The sequence below is a fragment of the Phyllobates terribilis genome, unplaced genomic scaffold (assembly GCF_046119375.1).
Source record: "Phyllobates terribilis strain yellow unplaced genomic scaffold, ASM4611937v1 Scaffold_2__4_contigs__length_985480577, whole genome shotgun sequence".
NCBI lineage: Eukaryota > Metazoa > Chordata > Amphibia > Anura > Dendrobatidae > Phyllobates > Phyllobates terribilis.
In genome coordinates this window covers 347,782,809-347,802,836 of record NW_027362762.1, presented here as the reverse complement: position 1 = coordinate 347,802,836, position 20,028 = coordinate 347,782,809, and the positions used below count along the sequence as shown (strand labels likewise).

The following is a 20,028-nucleotide window of genomic DNA, read 5'->3' as shown; positions in this document are numbered from 1 at the left end:
CTCATATCAGCTCATGGGCATAACTTAACTGGAGCGTGGCTAGGGGGATACAGAGTACCCAGATGATACACCTCTGACCAAGGACAGCTTGTCGTTGCCTCTGGGAAGCCTGGCACACATGAGTCAATACATGCTACAGTGCCTGCGCAATGACCGCCAAGTTGCCCGTATTGTTACCAGCGCAGGTTACTGGGTGGCCACCCTGCTGGATCCCCGCTACAAGAACAACGTACCATCATTACTTCCATCACTGATGCGGGAGTGCCAAATGCGTGAATACAAGTTGCTGCTGGTAGAGAAACTACTGATGGCTTTACCTCTTGACAGCAGGGGCTCAATGAAAGAACAAGGCAGAGACAGAGGGGGAAGTCGCCAACGCAGCTGGGGTACTGCCAGCACCTCGGAAGGCAGGGTTAACATGGCCAAAATGTAGCAAAATTTTATGAGCACGCCACAACATACAGCACCACCATGTAATAGGGTCTGTATTAGCAGGAGCCAGTGTTACAACAACATGGTGGAAGAGTATGTGTCCACACGTCTCCACATACAGATGCGTCTTCCCCATTTAACTTCAGGGTCTCCAAATTGGACACATGGCTTGAGCTTGCCCTTTATGAATTGGAAGTGGTAGAATGTCCTGTGGCAAGTGTCATGTCGGAATATGTGTTTAGCACGGTAGGGGGTGTGATCACAGACAGGCGCATCCACCTGTCCACATCCAACGTGGGGAACCTAACTTTCCTTAAAATGAACCAGGTGTAGATCCCACAGGACTTGTCCATACCTTTGAATGACTGGACATCTATACCAGCCGCACCCAGCCAGTATTCAACTCTAGTTGCCATTCGTTTAATTTGGGTGCCTCCCCCCGAAATAAAAAACCCAAACAACTGTGTTGGCTACATACTCCTCTGCCTCTTCCAGCTATACCGCCATGTCCACTTCTTCCTCCATTTGGACCTCGTGGTTCTCAATAGCTAGTTTTAGTTTTATTAAATCTAGGTTGTTTCAGGTCAGTTCAATATCAAAAAAAGCACAAAAAAACACACCCCAAAAATAAAAATGTTGGATTACTCCTCCCTTGCCTCTTCCATCCATTCCGCCATGTCTACCTCTTCCTCCACTTGGACCTACGCCTCATGTTTCTAGATAGCTAGTTTTAGTTTTGTTAAATCTAGGTTGCTTTAAGTCAGTTCAATAAAAAATACAAAAAAACCCACAAAAATAAAAAAATAAAAAATTACAACCCCCCCGTCAAAAAAAAAGTTGTATTACTCCTCCCTTGCCTCTTTCACCAATACCGACACTTCCACCTCTTCCTCCACTTGTACCTATACCTCGGGGGTCTAGATAGCTAGCTTTAGTATTCTGAAATCTAGGTTGCTTTAAGTCAGTTCAATAACTAAAATACAAAAAAAAAACTAAATAAATAAATAAATAAAACAAAATACAAAAATACCCCCCTCCAACACAAATGTTGGATTACTCCTCCCTTGCCTCTTCCACCCATACCGCCACGTCCACCTCTTCATCCACTTGTATACACGCCTTGCGGTTCTAGATAGCTAATTTTAGTATTCTGAAACCTATGTTGTTTTTCAGTTCCATAAAATAAAATACAAAAAAAAACACACAAAAATAAAAAAGGAAAAAAAATACCAAAAAAAAATGTTGGATTACTCTTCATTTGCCTTGCCTCTTCCACCCATACTGCCACGTCCACCTCTTCCTCCTACGTCTCCAGGTTATAGATTGCTAGTTTTAGTTTTGTAAATTCTAGGTTTTTTTATGTCAGTTCCATAAAAAAAAGGAAAAAAAAGAAAACAACAATGAAAAAAAAAAACAGTGTTTGATTACTCCTCCCTTGACTCTATTTATTTCACTTGGTTATATAAAGCCATTAACTCGACAGTCATTTACAGACATTATTGGCACTGTGCCCATTGGAGCTCACAATTTAATTTCCCTATCAGTATGTCTTTGGAGTGTGGGAGGAAACCAGAGTACCAGGAGGGAAATCACACAAACACAGGGAGAAGATACAAACTTCTTGCAGATGTTGCCCTTGGTTGGATTTGAAGCCAACATCCCTGCATTGCAAAGCTGCAGTGCTAACCACTGAGCCACTCTTCCACCTATACCGCCACGTCTACCTCTTTCTTCACTTGGACCTGTTCCTCCTGGTTCAAGATTCTTATTTTTTATTTCTGCTCTGCTTAGAATAGGGACAGAATGTAGCTGTAGTGAGGGACAGTATTAGGTTTTGCTTGTGCACAGTTTTCCAAAAACACTCTCTGTGTACTCTGCACCTATGTCTATGATAGTACTGTACGCAACCAAAAGTTTTTATAATCTTCAACTGTGTTGGTGGGAGTGATGTGCGTCTAAACATATTTTTCTACTCTAATGCAAGTTTGTCTGTGATAGTACTTTGCCAAAAGCCACTGTGTGTATTCTTTAACCCACATCTGTGGGAGTACTGTGCCTTTAAGCCGCTGTGTGTACTCTGCAACATTGCCTGTGGGAACACTGTGCCCTATTGTCTGGGTGTGAAATTTTTAAAAAGCTTCTGTGGGGGAAATGTGGAAACATGCTCTGTAGGTGAAATTTATCAGCTTCTGTGGGGGAAAAGTGGAAACATGCCCTGTGGATGAAATTTTTAATCAGCTTCTCTGGGAGAAATGTGGAAACATGCCTTGTGGTTGAAATTTGTTATTAGCCGTGTCCGAGTAGAGTGCCTAAAAAATAATTTTACTCTACTTTTGTGCCTGGGCCTAATGCTCTTTAAAGGATTTAACTACTCATTCCAATTACAGAGCCTCTAAATTGTCATGAATGACTATTCTGTCTCGCTACATCAACTGACAATTGAGAAGTGGTTAATTTGCTTGACTGCTGCGTTCCTTGGGTGTGGTACACGTTTATCAGGCTGCCTCTCCGGCATAGAACCCTGATTCTCTGTTACCTGTGTGTACTCTGCAACTCCGCCTGTGGGCGGTTTGAGCTTGGATAGCTGAGAGTGCCTCAAGTTCCACTGGGTTCCCTCTTAATCATGGCCCCAGTTCAGACAAACAAGAAAATGGAAATGGAGTACAATTCCATTATCCCTAGCTGAAGTATTCAGGCAAGGTTGCCTGCTTTGAACACAATTTTTTTCAAGGGAAACACTTTGGGCCCCCAGGACTCTAAGGACATCAGTACTGGGGAAGTGTCCCAAGGCTGGGACTGGTGGTAGCAAGACTTGGGGCGGACCTCCAGCTGTATCCAGAATCAAAGTACAAGCTTTTTATCTGCGGCTGCTCTACTGTACGCTACTGAAAATAAAAGTTTGGCTCTGTGGGTGAAATCTGTAAATTGCTTCTGTAGCGGTACTCTGCCCCATGCTCTGTGGGTAAAATTTTTAACTGGACTGCCGTAGCTAGCCTCACGGTGGACCGCCCGCTCAATCGAAGATCATACACCAGCTTTTCATTGGCTGCATTTGTAATGTACACAACTGGAGCTGAAATTTTGGAGCTGTGGGGAAATAGTGAAAACATGCCCTGTGAGTGTATGGGTGTATGGGTGTACTCTGCCCCATGCTCTGTGGGTGAAATTTGAGAGCTGCTTCTGTCAGGGTACTCTGCCTCAGCTTTGAGGGTGACATTTTTAAGAAGATTCTGTGGGGGTGTTGTGCCCTATGCTCTGTGGGTGAAATTTGTAAGCTGCTTCTGTGGGGGTACTCTGCCTCATGCTCTGTGGGTGAAATTTTTAACTAGACTGCCGGTAGCAAGCCTCGCGGCGGACTGCCAGCTTGATCCAAGATCATACTACCAGCTTTTTGTCAGCAGTTGTTTGTACCCTACTGGAGCTGTGGGGGAAATTTTAAAACATGCTCTATGGGGGAAATTTTTTTATAAGATTCTATGGGGGTACTCTGTCCCATGCTTTGTGGGTGAAATTTTTTATAAGATTCTGTAGGGGTACTGTGCCCCATGCTCTGTGGGTGAAATTAGTAAGCTGCTAATGTAGGGTTACTCTGCCCCATGCTCTGTGGGTGAAATTTGTAAGCTGCTTCTGTGGGGGTATTCTGGCCCACGCTCTGTGGATGAATTTTTTTAGCTGCTTCTCTGGGGCTACTCAGGCCCATGCTTTGTGGGTGAAATTTTTAACTAAACTGGTGGTAGCAAGCCTCAATCTCTGTGATGGCACTGTTAAAAAATTATATGCTATTCATTTATTTCCTATTTTACCATGATTGCTACGGTGACAGAACCCCTTTAAGTCATTTTCCTATCCACATTTGTTTGCAGGGCATACCCCCATTTTGCTTCCTTTTGCAGCCCCCAGCCCTTACTCCGACCATTTTACAGCCATTTTACAGCACTGAAGTTCGGATCCCATTGACCTGAATGGGGTTTGGAGTCCAGAGTCAAGTTCCAGTCAAGTTCGGGTCCCGAACTGGACTTTTTAAAAAGTGCACCTGAGCCCGGCAAACCCAAACATTCACGGGTTCTCTCATCACCATAATCCTTTTCAACATCAAAAACTTAATATAAAACTGCACAGACATCGTTAGCACCAAAATCACTGTATACCAGTAAAACTATCATAGAGGGACGATAACAGCAGAACACTAATTGTTTTTATACCATGAAGTTAACTAAGAACATGAGTTTTGGGTTACTCTCTGCTTTCACACATATCTAATTATTATTCATTCGTGTTTTTTTCTCTATTGCAGGACTCAAGGTAAGAACAAATATGTTTAATGGGAGATTGTGCTCCGTCAACCAAAATTGAAAATGATAATTGCAGGTTGGAGGTGGCTTCACTGAAATGTTATGAAATTAGCAAGATCCTAATTTCCTGTCATTATATTTTAGACCTTTTGTGGGCATCATATTCTTTGTGCTTTCCCAGCAAAGTGTCAGTAAAAAAAAAAAACCTTTGAGCACACCACAGTCTATCATTAGCAATAATCTACATGGTACTGGCCTTGGCAAAATCTGAAATTCATCAAGTTGTTCTGCTCTATTCAAGGATCAAGGGATATACGTATGAGAAATATAGTGGTCCCATAATGCAAATTGAAACACAGTCTCCTTCTGATGGTATTAAATATCACATCATCCTAAGAATGGAAAACCTTATTCAGCATCTTTTAGTAGACTATATGACTATAAGAGAATAGGCTGCATACTGTAATTAAGATCAAAATGATAATGTTGGGTTTTGCCACAGAAGTTCCTGGTGTTTTTATGCTCTTCTAGTCAGTCAATGAACTTTGCTTGTTATTAATTCAGTTCCAATGGGCAAAAAAGTACTGCATAAATGTTCAACACCTAGAAAGAAAGAGGATGGCACCAACCAGGTTTGGGTGCCCTCTATCAAAGGGCTATAGCAGTCTATGGTCTGCCTCTATGATTTGTGCTTTCTTGAATACAAGTATGAAAGATATTCCCTGTCTTGTTTTCTAACACTGGTGACGCCTACGGGGAAGAAATATTATTATTACTTCTTTTTTGAGCACCATTGATTCTATGGTCCTGTACACGAGGATTTCATATACAAAAAACATATATAAATTACAATGAACAAACTAACATTGCGCGCTTACAGTCTTCAGGATAATGGGGAAAGAGTCAGAAGGTTAGGAGCTTACAGCAGCTTTGGTGGTGGTGAGGTGACAGAGGGATCATTTCTGGCTGTAAGCTTTCGTAAAGATATGGGATTTCAAGTTCCGTTTGATAGTTCCGAAAGTGGTGGCTAATCGGACATGTTGGAGCACAGAATTCCAAGGATCGGGAATGCTTTGAAAAAGTCTTGAAGGTGATTGGGTGATGAATGTATGAATGTGGAAGAGAGAAGAAGGTCCTGGGAGGACCAGAGATTACATGTTGGAAGATATCGGAAGATTAGTTCGGGGATATTCGAGAAGGATTAATGACGGCTTTGTAGGTCAATGTCTGTAGCTTGAATTAAATACATTGTGGAATTGGGAACCAATGAAGCAGGGGCGTACATAGGAATCATGGGGCCCCATAGCAGAAGTTCTAATCCCCCCCCCCCCCCCAAAAATGTAAATAATTGTCAGGGTCACAGAAGAGCATATCTTACAACTTTCCCGCCCTTACATAGTAATTTTCCTCCTGCTGAAGTCCTAGATTCCTTTTTCATTGCCCCCATAAACTATGATGCCAACAAAAGTGCCCCCCCAAACACAGTATGATATCCCCATGGTGAATTCCTCCACATGCACAGTATAATGACCGTACTTTACCCCACCTCAACTCCCAAGGCAAAGTATCGTGACCCCAACACAGTATGATCCCCCAACTGTGACCCCCACACAGCCCTCCATACTGTATAATGGCCCCACAACTCTCCACACTCCACAGAGTATAATGCACTCGCCATGGTCCTCCACAGAGTATAATGCACTTGCCATGGTCCTCCACAGAGTATAAAACACTCGCCACAGTCTTCCACACAGTATAAGACACTCACCATGGTCCTCCACACAGTATAATGCACACGCCATGGTCCTTCACACAGTATAATGCACTTGCCATGGTCCGCCACACAGTATAAGACACTCGCCATGGTCCTCCACACAGTATAATACACTCGCCATGGTCCTCCACACAGTATAAGACACTCCCCATGGTCCTCCACACAGTATAATGCACTCCCCATGGTCCTCCACACAGTATAATGCACTCCCCATGGTCCTCCATGCAGTATAATGCACCCCCAATTGTCCTCCACACAGTATAATGCACTCCCCATGGTCCTCCACACAGTCTAATTCACTCCCCATGGTCCTCCACACATCATAATGCACTCCCCATGGTCCTAAAAACAGTATAATGCACCCCATGGTCCTGTACGCAGTATAATGCAGCCCCCCATAGGGTAAAATGCGGCCCCACCATAGGGTAAAATGCAGCCCCAGTCCTCCAGTATTATCAGTACTCATTGATTTAAAAAATAAATAAATACATACTTACCGCTCCTCGTTCCCCGCTGCTTCAGTCTCTGCAGCGTGTCTCTCTCATCACCTCAGCAGCTGCCAGCTTCACTGTCTGATACAGCATGGTGCGTCATCATGCCACTGCATCAGACACAGAGGAGAAATGATGGGGAAGGGAGTGTCACATGATGCTTCCGCCTCCATCATTGATTTCAACCAGGGCCGGCTGCAGGTTTTCATGGGCCCCGGGCGAAAGAGTCTCAGTGGGCCCTGTTAGCACATACCACCATTCATGATGCACAGATACGGCAGAGAAATATCGGTATAGTACACAGGGCCCAGGCTGTCCCCTCGTCCTTGCACACACACACACAGTACGCAGACATGCACGCACACACACAGTATGCAGACATGCACACATACAGAACGCAGACATGCACGAGCACACACACATTATGAAGATATGCACGCACACACAAAGTATGCAGACATGCACGCACACACACAATATGCAGACACGCACGCACACACACTATGCAGACATGCGCGCACACACACAGTATGCAGACATGCGGTACGCAGATGTGCGATCACACACACACGGTACGCAGACATGCGATAACACACAGTACGCAGACATGCGATGACACACACAGTACGCAGACAGGCACACACACACGGTACGCAGACATGTGATCACACACACAGTACGCAGACATGCGATCACACACACAGTACACAGACATGCGATCACACACACAGTATGCAGACATGCGATCACACATGGTACACAGACATGCGATCACACACGGTACGCAGACATGCGATCACACACACACACAGTATGCAGACATGCCATCACACACACGGTACGCAGACATGTTATCACACACACGCGGTAATCAGACATGCGATCACACACACGGTACGCAGACATGCGATCACATACACACGGTATGCAGACATGCGATCACACACACACGGTACACAGACATGCAATCACATACACAGTACACAGACATGCGATCACACACACAGTACGCAGATATGCACGCGCACACACAGTACGCAGACATGAACGCACACACAGTACGCAGACATGCACACACACAAACACATACACAGATATGTACACATACAGACATACAGTGCTGGCCAAAAGTATTGGCACCCCTGCAATTCTGTCAGATAATACTCAGTTTCTTCCAGAAAATGATTGCAATCACAAATTCTTTGGTATTATTCTCTTCATTTAATTTGTCTTCAATGAAAAAAGCACAAAAAGAATTGTCCTAAAGCCAAATTGGATATAATTCCACACCAGACCTAAAAAAGGAGTGGACAAAAGTATTGGCACCCTTTGAAAAATCATGTGATGCTTCTCTAATTCGTGTAATTAACAGCACCTGTAACTTACCTGTGGCACCTAACAGGTGTTGGCAATAACTAAATCACACTTGCAGCCAGTTAACATGGATTAAAGTTGACTCAACCTCTGTCCTGTGTCCTTGTGTGTACCACATTGAGCATGAAGAAAAGAAAGAAGACCAAAGAACTGTCTGAGGACTTGAGAAACCAAATTGTGAGGAAGCATGAGCAATCTCAAGGCTACAAGTCCATCTCCAAAGACCTGAATGTTCCTGTGTCTTCCGTGCGCAGTGTCATCAAGAAGTTTAAAGCCCATGGCACTGTGGCTAACCTCCCTAGATGTGGACGGAAAAGAAAAATTTACAAGAGATTTCAACGCAAGATTGTGCGGATGGTGGATAAAGAACCTCGACTAACATCCAAACAAGTTCAAGTTGCCCTGCAGTCCGAGGGCACAACAGTGTCAACCCATACTATCCGTCGGCATCTGAATGAAAAGGGACTGTATGGTAGGATACCCAGGAAGACCCCACTTCTTACCCCGAGTCATAAAAAAGCCAGGCTGGAGTTTGCCAAAACTTACCTGAGAAAGCCTAAAACATTTTGGAAGAATGTTCTCTGGTCAGATGAGACAAAAGTAGAGCTTTTTGGGAAAAAGCATCAACATAGAGTGTACAGGAAAAAAAAGAGGCATTCAAAGAAAAGAACACGGTCCCTACAGTCAAACATGGCGGAGGTTCCCTGATGTTTCGGGGTTGCTTTGCTGCCTCTGGCACTGCACTGCTTGACTGTGTGCATGGCATTATGAAGTCTGAAGACTACCAACAAATTTTGCAGCATAATGTAGGGCCCAGTGTGAGAAAGCTGGGTCTCCCTCAGAGGTCATGGGTCTTCCAGCAGGACAATAACCCAAAACACACTTCCAAAAGCACTATAAAATGGTTTTAGAGAAAGCACTGGAGACTTCTAAGGTGGCCAGCCTAAATCCCATAGAACACCTGTGGAGAGATCTCAAAATGGCAGTTTGGAGAAGGCACCCTTCAAATATCAGGGACCTGGAGCAGTTTGCCAAAGAAGAATGGTCTACAATTCCAGCAGAGCATTGTAAGAAACTCATTGATGGTTACCGGAAGCGGTTGTTCGCAGTTATTTTGGCTAAAGGTTGTGCAACCAAGTATTAGGCTGAGGGTGCCAATACTTTTGTCTGGCCCTTTTTTGGAGTTGTGTGTGAAATGATCAATGATTTGATTTTTGCTTCATTCTCTTTTGTGTTTTTTCCTTGCAAGCAAATTAAATGAAGAGAATAATACCAAAGAATTTGTGATTGCAATCATTTTCAGGAAGAAACTGAGTAGTATCTGACAGAATTGCAGGGGTGCCAATACTTTTGTCCAGCACTGTACACACATATTTGAACACATTTTTAAAAACACATAAAACAGACATAAATATATATACACAGTCATGCACACACACACACAAGACACATTAGAAATATATTTAAAATGGGGATTGGGGAATCTTGCGACAAGCCTCACTTACCTGCCCCCGGCCTGTCTCCCGTTCCGCTGTGCAGGGACGCCGGCATGTCTGATGGCCATCACAGACATGGCCCTGGACCATCAGGGGGGCCTCCTCACCGTCGGGTCCCCTGGACCATCAGGGGGGCCCCCTCACCGTCGAGACCCTGAACCATCAGGGGGGCCCCCTCGCTGTTGGGGCCCTGGACCATCAGGGGGGCCCCTCACCGTCGAGTCCCTGGACCATCAGGGTGGTCCCCTCACCGTCAAGGCCCTAGACCATCAGGGGGGTCCCCTCACCGTCTGGGTCCGGGCTGCTCCCCCAGCATCTGTACAGCCAGGACCTCACTCCGGCGCTGCAGCTTGTCTGCCGGCACTTCCCTAGACATAGCCGCTCTGTGTGTGGCTGTGTCTGCTAGCAGGGGCGACATACAAGCACAATTAAAGGTGCAGTGTCGCCCCTGCGTGTCATTTCTACCATACACAGCCGCATGTCTGAGGAAGTGCCGGCAATCTAGTTGCAGCCTGCAGCGCCGGCGGATCAGTGGGGCAGGAGTAGGGGGGGGGGCCCGATGCAAGGGTGGCGGGAACCCCGATGCAGGTACACGGTGCAGGCGACTGCTATGGGGGCCCCCGGCTCACGGGCCCCATAGCAGTCGCGTGGCCTGCCGCCATTGGCGGTACGCCACTGCAATGAAGGGAGTTGCAGAGAGGAGAAGCAGAGGAGAAAGGTGTATTAGTCGGGCAATAGAATTAAGGACGGACTGAAGAGGTACGAGAATATTAGCTGGGAGGCTACAGAGAAGGATATTACAGTAGTCGAGGCAGGTGATGATGAGGGCATGCGTAAGTATTTTAGTAGATTCAGGGTAGAGAAAAGGACAAATTCTGGAAATATATTTTTGAGTTGAAAGCTGCAGGAGGTGGATATGTGGTTTGAATGACAAGTCGGAATCAAGGGTTACTCGGAGGCTGCAGACTTTCGATACAGGGGAAAGTGTGATGTCATTTATTGTGAAACATAGATCAGGTAAGGGAATTAAGTAGGATGGAGGAAAAATGAGTTCAGTTTTGTCCACATTGAGCTTTAGGAAGCGTGATGAGAAGATGGAGGATTTGGCTGATAGACAGTCTGGGATTCGGGACAGTGTAGAGGTGATGTCTGGGTTAGAACAGGTAGATCTAAGTGTCATCAGCGTATAAATGGTACTGGAAGCCATGGGACTTTGAGTTGTCCCAAACTAAAGGTATGAATGGAGAAGAATAGGATAGCCAGGACAGAGCCTGGAGGGATACCAACAGAGAGAGGACAGGATGATGAGATAGTATGGGAGTGGGAGACGCTAAATATGCAGTTAAAAATGTATGAGGAGATCCAGGAGAGTGCAAGATCTTTGACGCCAAGGGAAGAGAAGATTTGTAGTAGGAGGGAGTGGTCGACTGTGTAGAAGGCAGAGAACAGGTGTAGAAGAAGGAGTATAGAGAATTGTCTGTTAAATATTCTTTAATTTGTCATTGTTGTAATGAAACAACAGAACGGATACAATGTGAGGATACAACAGTACATAGTCGTTATATTTTAAATGACAAGTGAAACCATTGTGATCAAATCATCATATTTTATATCTGAGAGCCCTATTTCACTCCATAATAAATGTTTTCCTAAATGCGATAAATGTGTGGCTTGTGGTAATACAAACACCGTATAAACTTTTTAGAGCAATATAGATATCTTTGAAAGATTGCTTGTTATGAGTATTGATGGCGAATGCATAAATGCCCCAAGACATAAACACTTATCTGGCACCAGTGAGCAGAGTACAGTGCTTCCCATTTAAAGCTAATATTACCGCCAGCTTTATGTTTCCCGAAAGAGAGAATGCAAAGTGTTGTGAGAATGGGGCAGCTTTTCTGGTAAGGCCGCATGTGGATAAATTTGAGCTTTATGGTGATGTAGTGTAGTAAAAGAGGCAAAGACCCATTAAATAATTCAGTATAGTTATAAATCCATGCACGGCTTATAATGGGTATAATGTTCTCCACTGTTATCCAGCTACAACAAACAGGCTAAAGTTTAAGCTAAATAAGTACATTCAATTACCCAGCAGCCATATGGTACTCAGCGTCAATGAATGCAGAATGTGCCTATAAATCATTGGAGTGATGGAAAGAATGGGCTCACTTTTCCATGTTCAAAGAGAAAAGTAGGTATGAAAGTGGAGCTGTTCTAGATTAAGAATGCAAGGTTATTTTATGCTAGAAATCCCTATGCTAATAGTGGAGAAGTGTGAGCCAAAAGCTATCTGCAGTGCATAAGGGACTAGCAGCGGGGGTTATCATAAGACTTTATAGCCACTTAAACTAATGATTAGAGAGCTTGAACTAACAGATAGCTTACTGAGACTAACCAGCATGTGGGGTTTGCTTATCTGATCTCCGGCTCTGTCAGACACTTACAATTTATTTTCATATACAAATTTAGAAAAATATTTGCATGTTTCTCATTCCCAGACATTCAGTGAATGCCTGGAACATTGTACAGAAGTGTGGGGACCCTTCCTTTTTGTTACACTGCCTCTTATTATGTAAATAGGACAGCTTCGGGGTCAGCAGAAACAATATGAATAGGCAGACAGGCGGGCTGGGAGGCAGGCAGGGAGGGAGGCAGACAGGGAGGCAGGTATGCAGGCAGACAGGCAGACAGATAGACAGAGAGGCAGGTATGCAGGCAGACAGGCAGACATACAGGCAGGGAGGCAGGTATGCAGGCAGACAAGCAGACAGGGAGGCAGACGGACAGGCAGGCAGACAGGGAGGCAGACAGACAGGCAGGCAGACAGGGAGGCAGGTATGCAGGCAGACAGGGAGGCATGCAGGTAGGCAGGCAGACAGGGAGGCAGACAGACAGGCAGGCAGACAGGGAGGCAGGTATGCAGGCAGACAGGGAGGCATGCAGGTAGGTAGGCAGACAGACAGACAGATGAAAAGTGCTATGGAATACGATGGTGCTATATAAGCAATGCATAATAGTAAGAAAAATAGATAGGTAGGTAGATTGCTAAAAAATACACTGTGTGCAGAATTATTTAATTAAGTTGTATTTTAGAGGATTATTTTTATTATTGATCAACAACTATGTTCTCAATCAACCCAAAAGACTCATAAATATCCAAGCTTAATATTTTTGGAAGTTGGAGTGGTTTTTTTTTTACATTTGGCTATCTTAGGAGGATATCTGTTTGTGCAGGTAACTATTACTGTGCCGAATTATTAGGCAACTTAATGAAAACCAAATATAATCCCACCTCACTTGTTTATTTTCACCAGGAAAACCAATATCAGTGCACAAAATTTAGAAATAAACATTTCTGACATGCAAAAACAAAAACCCAAAAAATTAGTGATCAATATAGCCACCTTTCTTTATGATGACACTCAACAGCCTTCCATCCATAGATTCTGTCAGTTGCTTGATCTGTTTTCGATCAACATTGCGTGCAGCAGCCACCACAGCCTCCTAGACACTGTTCCGAGAGGTGTACTGTTTTTCCTCCCTGTAGATCTCACATTTTATGATGGACCACAGGTTCTCTATGGGGTTCAGATCAGGTGAACAAGGGGGCCATGTCATTATTTTTTCTTCTGTTAGACCTTTACTGGCCAGCCACACCGTGGAGTAGTTGGATGCGTGTGATGGAGCATTGTCCTGCATGAAAATCATGTTTTTCTTGAATGATACCAACTTCTTCCTGTACTACTGCTTGAAGAAGTTGTCTTCCAGAAACTGCCAGTAGGTCTGGGAGTTGAGCTTCACTCCATCCTCAACCCAAAAAGGTCCCACAAGTTCATCTTTGATGATACCAGCCCATACCATTACCCCACCTACACCTTGCTGGCGTCTGAGTCGGAGTGGAGCTCTCTGCCCTTTACTGATCCAGCCTCTGGCCCATCCATCTGGCCCATCAAGAGTCATTCTCATTTCATCAGTCCATAAAACCTTTGAAAGATCAGTCTTAAGATATTTCTTGGCCCATTCTTGACATTTTGTCTTATGTTTCTTGTTCAAAAGTGGTCGTTTTTCAGCCTTCCTTACCGTGGCCATGTCCCTGAGTATCGCACACCTTGTGCTTTTTGATACTCCAGTAACGTTGCAGCTCTGAAATATGGCAAAACTGGTGGTGAATGGCATCTTGACCGCTTCACGCTTGATTTTCCTCAATTCATGGGCAGTTATTTTGGGCCTTTTTTGGCCAACACGCTTCTTGCGACCTGTTGTCTATTTGCCATGAAACGCTTGATTGTTCGGTGATCACGCTTCAAAAGTTTGGAAATTTCAAGACTGCTGCATCCCTCTGCAAGACATCTCACAATTTTGGACTTTTCAGAGCCCGTCAAATCTCTCTTCTGACCCATTTTGCCAAAGGAAAGGAAGTTGCCTAATAATTAAGCACACCTTATATATAGGGTGTTGATGTCATTAGTCAACACCCCTCCTCATTACAGAGATGCACATCACCAGATTTACTTAATTGGTAGTTGGCTCTCAAGCCTATGGAGCTTGGAGTAGGACAATAACTATAAAAAGTATCATGTGATCAAAATACTCATTTGCCTAATAATTCAGCACACAGTGTAATGAAAGCAGTACTCCAGTTACAGAAATAGAAAAACTGTGGTTTAATAGCCCATTGGGTCTCAGCAACGTTTCAGTTCTGTTGAGAACCTTTATCAAGCAGTGTACAAGTGATATTACAAAACTTTTTCTAGGTACATTTATTACACATCATTATAGATAATAAGTTCTTGACAGTAATGAATTTACAGTGTCAAAATTGATACATTCATTAATATATAAGTAGATACATTAATAAAGTGCTATACAGTGAATGCATCATATTAATATTCCATTTAAAGTGCAAAAGATATTACTTAGCAATCATGTGACAGGTGTATTTGATTTGAAGGAGGTCTCACCCCATCATGCATTTCATATTATTCACCAGTTTCGGCATCTAGCCATTCCATTTGCGCATGTCAATGATCAAATTAGGAAGCAACTGAATGCGCAGGCGCCCTGAGTGAAAGAAGTCACTTGCGCCATATTTGATAAGGTAAAATGCGCATGCGCATACAAGAATACTAAGACAAAAAGGCAATCACTCCAGAGCGCATGCTACATAATCACCGCCATATTTGAAAACAAAAGTCTATGTAATTACACATCGCAGGCATGCGCACTTTAGCATTAGAGTCTCCATTTTAGACCAATCGCATCTAATGAGAATGCATATATATAGTAATTTTCACAGCAATTGAGATATGGAGATAGATAGATAGATAGATAGATAGATAGATAGATAGATAGATAGATAGATAATGTAGTTAGAGACATTCTTTCTGGATTCTACTGTCAATAATTGAATGTCTATGATTGAAGACAGACTTTTACCCTAAAAGTTGGGACACAAGTAAAAAATCATGAATTTTACCTGTTTAACCCTATTGTGTCTGCTGGAGATAGGTGGTGTCAGGCAGCCAGTGATTCTCTTGCTTCTCTAATGAACTAATATGCTTTTACTGAAGCGCTAATGTGAATCCAAAAATGGTTGTTATGCAGATTTTGAGGGTACAATATAACATTCAACATTTAGGAAGGTGTTATATGTCATTGCTATATATTGGACTATATTGGAATTATTGTCCACTGCAAACTGTACTTTTAAAATACTGTAGTCTTGGATTTCCAAACAACATTAAAAGTTTACAATAATCTAGAATATTTGCTAGATTCTGAGGCTTTAAGTGTTTTTAGGTAGAATTATTTGACCATTATATTGCACCATTGTCTCTTCTTATTAATCCCTCTTGGACACAATCATTTATTTCATGACAGGTAGAACCTGAACCAGTTTTCGCAAGAAAAAAAATATAACTTGAAGGCTTGTCAAAGCATAAGACACAAATGAAAACAGATCAGATGATGAACCAGAGCAAAGTGAAGCTTCAAGCTGGAGCTGATTTCTTTCTGCTCCATTTCACATTATAATTATAATAAAATGTAGATAGGATGTCTAACATTAAAAGCAGAGGAGATCACTGCATGCTTCAGCCACGGAGATCACGGTGATAATTATTTCTTAAAGTTTGGCAATCTGATTAGTTTTTTGCCAAGCAAGTGTTCCATTATAGACTCTTGCTCTATTTATTGACGTAAACAGTGATTTCTTTTGATAGGCCAAATCATGCATTATAAATCATTCTGTCCAAATGGACAACTCTTCTTTTCGTGGTTTTAACAAAAATCTCAAATCCACAGAAACCGCTAAAATTATATTAATACTATGCATGTTCATGTCTGTCGATACATAAAATATCACTGAAGTTATGTAGAAGCACCTACTGTACATTTTAAAGACTAGCGAATAATACTGTCCAAGATATTACTAACTATTGAGGTTTATACAGCAGACACTGCCAATAAGCAGACATCAGACTTCACCCCTGTTATGGGGCTAGTTTCTTCACCCAGATTGTACTCCATTGTTTTATAATGCTGTTCCTTTAGCTTCCTTTTTTTTGGTTGTCCTTTAGGCTGCGTGCCCACGAAGCATTTTCCAAGCATTTATGCTGCGGAATTTACGCAGCGTAAACACTTGGGAAACGCTTGGTAATCCGCCCCCCATGGTCCCCAATGACAAGCCGCAATGTCAATGCCCATGCTGCGGATTTTTCCGCATTATTTATGCTGCGCTCAAAAATCCGCAGCATGTCCATTAATTTTGCGGACACGCAGCGTAATCGCCACCATTGACTTGCATTGGACCGCGTGACATCCGCATCACTACATGTGCACAAGCGAATATCACACGGTTCAATGTGCGGATGGTACCCAGGTCAGGAGGAGATGAGACTCTCATTCAGACCTGGGTACCATAGAAACTGTAAAAAAAAAGAATTTAAAATAAAAAATATACATTATACTTACCTTCCGATGAGCTCCTGGTGTTTTCTCCCCTCCGTCTGGTCTGCTGTATGGGTCACAGTGTTGTGAAGGACCTGTCATGATGACGTCATTGAGTCATGTGACCTGTCACATGACTCAATGACTTCACCGCAGGTCCTTCACACCACCGCGAGCCGCCCAAGACACAGGACGCAGCAGAGAAAACACCGGGGGCCATCGGAAGGTTAGTATAATCTTTTTTTTTTATTTTTTACCATTCTTATTCTTTTTTTTAACTATTATTTGGTCACAATATATAAATCCATGCTGGTTGCATGGATTTATATAGTGTGAACAAGTTGTCAAGCACTTTCCAAGTGATGCTAAAATCGCTTGGAAAAGCGCTTGATAACCCGCATGCAGAAATGCATGCAAAAACGCTTGACAAACGCTTCTACCTGGCGGGAAAAATGCATGTAAAATCCACATGCGTTTTTCCTGCCAGGGAGAAGCGGAAAAAATATGCAGCATTTCTGCATCGTGGGCACATAGCCTTATAGATTCTCACCACATACAGTAATAGCAAAAGTAATGTCACCAATCTGGACTTGGCCCCCTCCCTCCAAGGGATCCATGACAGCAGCATTAGCTGCCAATATGCACTGGTGGATTATACTAGGATATGTGATTTCGCAAAAAGAACCCTTTATGTGTGCGAAAAGCCTTGTAATTTGCGTATAAAACAAGGCAATGTTGTAATCGTGCTTCTAACATTCCATGTCCCCATACAGACTCACATAATTCAACAAAGGTTTAGAGAACTCGATCATATGTCATAAAATACAGTGATTAAAGAGGTCGTCCACTACTGTAACATTGATGACCTATTAGACTAGGTCATCAATGTCTGATCGGTGGGGATGCGACACCCAGCACCTCCGCCAATCAGCTGTTCTCAGTACTGCACATCTGCCCCTATTGCTTTGAATAGGGGGTGGATGTGCAGTACCCGGGCGCGGCCATAATACAGTAGACTGAGCTGTGCTGTGCAGCGCCATAACTGGTCCGCCAGCCGACAATACTGAGAACAGCTGATTGGCGGGGATACCGGGTGTCGCACCCCCAGCTGATCGAACATTGATGACCTAGCCTAGGGATGAATGTTAAAGTAGTGTACAAACTCCTTAAAAATTATAATAAAAAATATTATTACTACCTTTAGTTATTTTTTACTATATGGAAAAAAGACAGAATCAATGATATTTAGTGTATTTTCAGTGATTTGTGCCCTTGTTATCATATAAAGAATGTTATATTTGATTATTGCATGGATCTGTTGGCTTACACTTCCCCCACCTTAGTTTCTCATTTATCTTTTCTTTCATTTTAGCTCCTTACAAGGATTAATAATTTCCTTTTATCAGTACAGAATGAGAATTCTGCGCAATTACTCTGTTCCATATCAAACGACAGTTCATACAGCCGGGCATTTCTTGAACCTCTCAACTGATCTCAGAGGAATAAGGAATGACGCATCCTGCATTACATTTGACCAAGGATTTCCAAAGCCATAGTAATGCTGTAATAAAAGGTATGTATGTACATACAGTATATATACAGTACAGACCAAAAGTTTGGACACACCTTCTCATTTAAAGATTTTTCTGTATTTTCAGGACTTTGAAAATTGTACATTCACACTGAAGGCATCAAAACTATGAATTAACACATGTGGAATTATATACTTAACAAAAAAGTGTGAAACAACTGAAAATATATCTTATATTCTAGGTTCTTCAAAGTAGCCACCTTTTGCTTTGATGACTGCTTTGCACACTCTTGGCATTCTCTTGATGAGCTTCAAGAGGTAGTCACCGGAAATGGTTTTCACTTCACAGATGTGCCCTGTCAGGTTTAATAAGTGGGATTTCTTGCCTTATAAATGGGGTTAGGACCATCAGTTGTGTTGTGCAGAAGTCTGGTGGATACACAGCTGATATCCCTACTGAATAGACTGTTAGAATTTGTAATATGGCAAGAAAAAAGCAGCTAAGTAAAGAAAAATGAGTGGCCATCATTACTTTAAGAAATGAAAGTCAGTCAGTCCGAAAAATTGGGCAAACTTGTAAGTGTCCCCAAGTGCAGTTGCAAAAACCATCAAGCGCTACAAAGAAACTGGCTCACATGAGGACCGCCCCAGGAAAGGAAGACCAAGAGTCACCTCTGCTTCTGACGATAAGTTTATCCGAGACACCAGCCTCAGAAATTGCAGGTTAACAGCAGCTCAGATTAGAGACCAAGTCAATGCCACGCAGAGTTCTAGCAGCAGACACATCTGTACAACAGCTGTTAAGAGGAGACTTTATGCAGCAGGCCTTCATGGTAAAATAGCTGCTAGTAAACCACTGCTAAGGACAGTCAACACGCAGAAGAGACAAGTTTGGGCTAAAGAACACAAGGAATGGACATTAGACCAGTGGAAATCAGTGCTTTGGTCTGATAAATCCAAATTTGAGATCTTTGGTTCCAACCACCGTGTCTTTGTGCGACGTAGAAAAGGTGAGCGGATGGACTCTACATGCCTGGTTCCCACCGTGAAGCATGGAGGAGGAGGTATGATGGTGTGGGGGTGCTTTGCTGGTGACACTGTTGGAGATTTATTCAAAATTGAAGGCATTCTGAAGCAGCATGGCTACCACAGCATCTTGCAGCGGCATGCTATTCCATCCGGTTTGCGTTTAGTTGGACCATCATTTATTTTTCAACAGGACAATGACCCCAAACACACCTCCAGGCTGTGTAAGGGCTATTTGACCAAGAAGGAGAGTGATGGGGTGCTACGCCAGATGACCTAGCCTCCACTGTCACCAGACCTGAACCCAATTGAGATGGTTTGGGGTGAGCTGGACCGCAGAGTGAAGGCAAAAGGGCCAATAAGTGCTAAGCATCTCTGGGAACTCCTTCAAGATTGTTGGAAGACCATTTCCGGTGACTACCTCTTGAAGCTCATCAAGAGAATGCCAAAAGTGTGCAAAGCAGCCATCAAAGCAAAAGGTGGCTACTTTGAAGAACCTAGAATATAAGACATGTTTTCAGTTGTTTCACACTTTTTTGTTAAGTATATAATTCGACATGTGTTAATTCATAGTTTTGATGCCTTCAGTGTGAATGTACAATTTTCATAGTCATTAAAAAACAGAAAAATCTTTAAATGAGAAGGTGTGTCCAAACTTTTGGTC

General features: G+C 43.1%; 1 long non-coding RNA gene across 1 annotated transcript in view; it reads left to right on the top strand.

The window, feature by feature from the left end:
- Nucleotides 1-20,028, top strand: part of LOC141252024 (uncharacterized) — a 58,451-nt gene that overhangs the window by 24,107 nt on the left and 14,316 nt on the right. Inside the window, exon 2 of the long non-coding RNA XR_012313504.1 lies at nucleotides 18,180-18,380. This is a non-coding gene — a long non-coding RNA (uncharacterized lncRNA). The remainder of the gene's footprint in view (nucleotides 1-18,179; nucleotides 18,381-20,028) is intronic.